Source organism: Triticum urartu, chromosome 2 (genome assembly GCF_003073215.2).
Source record: "Triticum urartu cultivar G1812 chromosome 2, Tu2.1, whole genome shotgun sequence".
NCBI lineage: Eukaryota > Viridiplantae > Streptophyta > Magnoliopsida > Poales > Poaceae > Triticum > Triticum urartu.
Window position 1 is genome coordinate 15,819,945 of NC_053023.1, and position 4,899 is coordinate 15,824,843.

A 4,899-nucleotide genomic window follows, 5' to 3' on the forward strand; every position below is an offset into this window, starting at 1 on the left:
GAAAGCCTATCTCATAGAGCTTCACCGCCAGCAGTCATGGTAGATGCAGTGCAAGGGAGGAGGGTGGGAAGGGTCTTGTGTGGTGGTGTGGAGTTTAGCCGGGTGTAGCCGCCTTTATATAGCGGTTTTCGGTGATGCAAGGCATTCGGGTTCGTTAATGCGCGATGTCGGAGTGGGTTTCTCGGTTGGCGAGTCTGGTCAATGCCAACATACCGACGAACACCGGCATTGAACAGGCGTGGTAGATATCCGTCTCGTCTCATCGAGTCACGCGTCTCCAGTATTGAACAGACGTAGATATCGATGACGCGCGGCTGGCGAGCCGCTTTAATGCCAACGCCAGTGAGAGGTTGCATCCGGTCTTCAATGGGGAGAGGCCGCTCTATAGCAGCAAGAATGCGGGCAGGTGGCGTTGGACGAGAAAAGGGATGTGTTTTTGATAGGGCGGTCGGAAGAGGGTTTCGGATCGGTCCGGACTCCTGCAAACCTTCTCTATTTTTTGTCTCTGGTTTGCAAAAGAAATCACGTCTGATCTGATATTGGATCACGTTAAATGGATTCCTTAGAGCAACTCCAATGGTGCGACCCATTTCGTCCACGGCCGTCCGTTTGGGTCGGCGCGGACAGAAAAGTCGGCCCAACGCGCTGAACCAAACGGACGTGCGTCCGCTTTCGTCCGCCTGCCGACCCATTTTCTGCCCATTTTTAAGCCGGATTTGCGTCGGCGCGGACACAAGACGGACGCGCGCGCTCGCCCTCTTTCCTCACCGGGCCCGCTGATCGGTGGCACATTGGCCTCTCCACATCAAACTGCACACCCTCGCCCGCCTGCTTCGTCGCCGACGCCGCCGGCCATTTTTTCCGATAAAAAGATAGTTCTAGCGTACACAGATAAAAGAAAAGACCAACTACTCGTCGCTTTCCGACTCCGACTCGATAATGTCCTCCTCCGACGTCTGAATTTAGGCGTCAGCATGCTGCTCGTCTTCAAAGTCCCAACCCGACGTTTCTCGTAGCTTCAGTTTCAATTGAACGGCCTGCTTCCGCGAACGCTTGTCCTCCCAATAGGTGGCTTGCTCCGTCCTCCTCGCGTCCCTCTCCGTCCTCCTTTGCTTGTAGAATTGGCGCTCGTCGACGATGTCCTGCGGGGAGCGTTCGCGCCACACCACCATGGCTTCCACGTCCATCTCAGCAATGGTGAGGCGACGCTGCCGCCTTCGGTGGACACGACGATCCTTGTCGGTGAAAAGCCACGGGAGAGGCGCAAGATCCTGCGCCCGCTGGCTCGACACGTCGGGAAAATTCATATCCCGACGAGGCCTCAGGAGGCGCCACGCCGCCACGTCGTGCGTGCGGGCCGCCTCCTCTGCGGTGTCTAAGGTGCCGAGGATGAGGCGTTTCTCACGAAACCAGATCTCGAAGGAGAAGGCGCCGGAGCGACGCTCGCGAACTCTGCGAAAATCCAAAGCGCCCAGGCGGCGCATCGACATGGTGGCGCAGAGGCGGCAAGGCTAGTGAGAGGGGGTGAGACGAGTGGGCGGCGGACATAGTGTGGAGGGAGCGCCTTCTTATAACGAGCGCCGGCCACGGCGCGCGCGCGAACCTTTCCCACGCGCTGGAGCGCCAAAACCAGCGCGCGCTAGGCCGCTTTTCCCCCGCACGCGCGAACCTTTCCCGCACGCTGGAGCACCAAAACCAGAGCGACGGCATGGCCGCTGGCATGATCTAAAGCGCGCGCGGTCATGAAATGGGTCGGCCCGTTGGGCGCACTGCCGACCCACATCTAAAAGAGGGCGGACGGTGGGCGGACGGCTGACTCAAACGGACAAAAGCGGACAAAAACACCGTCTGTTTGTGTCGACCTGTTGGAGTTGCTCTTAGTCCGTACAACCCGATCTAAACAATTGCGGTAGATTTATGGGTCCACGTAGGAGATGCCTAAGGCCAACTCCACCGCGCGACCCTATCCTGTCTGGCCCCGTCCGTTTGGGGTAAAACGGACAAACAAGGCGGCCCAGCACGCGACGGCCCAGACCCATCTTGTCTGTTTTGTGTCCGGGCCGACCCATTTCGAGCGCAAACTTGCGCCGGGTTTGGGTCGCGACGGACACCAAACAAACCTACCTCCCACCCGCCCACATCAATGCGCATAGCGGGCGGCCCCACCTGTCATCCGCACATCCAAAGGTCGTCGTCCTTCTTTAAAGTGGGAAGCATGGACGGGTCGTCGTCCACACTGCCCCACGCCACCCCGCGGCCTCCTCGAAACCCGACAGCGATGAACCCAAACCCTAGCCAAGAACTCGCCGGCCGGCCGCCCGCAGCCATGGGCCTCTGGAACTACGGCCGCAAAGGCAAGCACGACCGCGAGGCTGGTTCCTCGTCGGGACGCCGCCGTGGCTCGATGAAGAAGGAGACGCCCGTGTCGCCATAGCCACCACGTCGGGACCTCGCGTGGCCCGCGTTCTCCATCGCGCCCACGACCGCCGGTGAGCGTGACGGGCACTACATTGAGGCGGTCGTCTGCCGCTAGTATTGGGAGACGAGGACGCCGCTGCCCTGGAGCGACGTCCACCTCCCCAATAACTGGCACCTGTCGGCCGACCGTGTGCTGATCCCGCCCGTCCCGCAGAGAGGCCGTGCGCGCCGCCAGGAGATCGAGCGCCGCCGCGTCCTCCTCCCGGACGACCTCTACTACGATGAGAGGTACGCCCCTGACTCGCCATTGTGGGACACTTGGCTCCGCGATGAGCACGATGTGCGACGGGCGTCGTTCTTCGCCGGCACGTCGACGGGGCCGCGGTGGCCACGTGAGCCCCGAGCGGCTCCCCAGGCACGCGGGCATACGTGGGTGTGCGGCCTGACGCCCACGCCGTCGCCGTCGCCATCTCCATCGCCACCCCCACCTTCTCACATGACGGCGGAGGAGGAGGTCCGGCTCATGGCATGTGTGCTGGAGGACTCCAAGCACACGCATGACGAGCGCCAATGGGCGGACCTCGAGGAGATGATGGTCCTCTCCGCGGCCGACGACGTCGCCATCCCCGAGTAGGAGATGGTGCCGAAGGAGCAGGTCGTGGAGGAGCCGCCGGTGGCCGCGTTCCACCCTGACCTGGTGGGCCAAGGGTGGAGCTGGTCGTGCTCCGCTGAGCAGATGGCGGCCGCCCTGGGGGCCGTGAACTGGTGCCCCACGCCACCGCGGTCACCGGAGCGGGAGGCCTCGCCTCAGGAGGAGGTGGTGCAGGCACCGCCCACCTTCCAGCCCGCCGCCCTCGTGCACCACGGACCACCGGCCCGCCTGTGGACGCCGCCGGACTATGTCGACCTTGTCAGCGACGACGACGACACCAACAGCCAGTGAAGACGGCGTCGGCGACGGACACAGCATCGACGGGCGCGGTAGAAGCGCGCGGGAGGCGTTTTTTTATTTTGGTTTTATGTTAATTATGAAATTGGGCCTGAGAAACTGGGCCGTTTTGTGGCCGTACCCTATATAAGTTTTATGTTCTTTTAACTGCGTTTATTTACTTTTTTAGTCATTTCATTTAAGTTTTTAATTTTTTATTCACGTTCACCCCGGACAGGTTTTGGGGTGCGGCCGCGCGTTGGGCGAACTCACGACCCATCGGACAAACGCGGACATGGACGAACCCATCCGCGCCCAAAGAGACAAAATCCGGCCAAACCGGACGTCCGTTTAGGGTCGCTCTTGGAATTTTGCTAGTAGGCCTTTGGCCCAAAGCCCAACTAAAATTCTGAAATTCTCTTGGCCCATTCATGCACACATGTGAGTGGAGTGAGTGAGGCTAAAGTTTAGAGAGAGTTGCACCTCTTTATAAGGTGAGCTCTTCTACCACTTGTATGAGCATGAGAAGAGGAGACCTACACGCGCGCTCCTCCTCCTCGCTCGCCTCGCCATGCCACGCCTCGCCACGACACGCCACGGGTTGCGGAATTGAGCCGAGCCGAGGACAGAGCTATGCACGTTGTCTATATTTTTGCTGCTCGGGAAAAATTAATGAGTCATTAATTAATAATTAACGGATGCGTTAATTACTGAACCGTTTCCAATTCTTTTGGATCGTGACGACTCGGACGTGGGGTTTACTCCCACGACCTACCCGGCCCGCACTATATAGTCAGGCAGACGTCTACCCTAGCCGCCGCCGCTTCGTATGGTTTCTCACCACCGTTCCAAATCATTGCGAAGCCAAGCAAGTCTTCTCCATCCCTCCTTTCGGCGTGCACCGGGAGAAGGGACAGCAGGCCTCCGGAACCCCGCGCTCTCGTGATCCTGTACGGGAGAGGGGCGATCAGGTTTTTGGGGAGCGCACTCGCGCGACTGCTGGCAGGGACGACTTCGTGAACGACGACTTCTTCCCCGACCTCGGCAATCTCATCCTCGACGACATGGGCGACAACGTCAACGCCGGCGGTGCTGCTCCCGCTGCATCGTATGTGATTCTATCCTTCCTGTTCGAGATCGTGGTAGAATTCATGTTTCTAGTATGTGCCGTAGATGTGATCTGTTCATCTGCTATGCTAGTTCGCATGATTAGTTTAATCTCTGCTACTGTAGACATGATTTATCTTCTAATTATTCGGATTAAATCTCTTAGTAACTTGCTCATATTTCCAACAATCCAAAAACCTGACTATAGGCAATTTACTCCGAGTGGTTTTGCTGCGCATCTGAAGCCGCCTGCCTTTAAGGGGGCACAATATAAGAGGTGGCGCACGAGAGCAGTCTACTGGTTGGTTTCAAACCATGGGCTGCTATGACGCCACCAAGGGCAAGCCTGAGGGCGATCTTAATCCAGCACAACTGGAAGCTTTCGTGAAAATCGATACCCTCTTTAAAGGCGCTCTTCTGAGTGTTCTTGATGACTCCATTGTGGA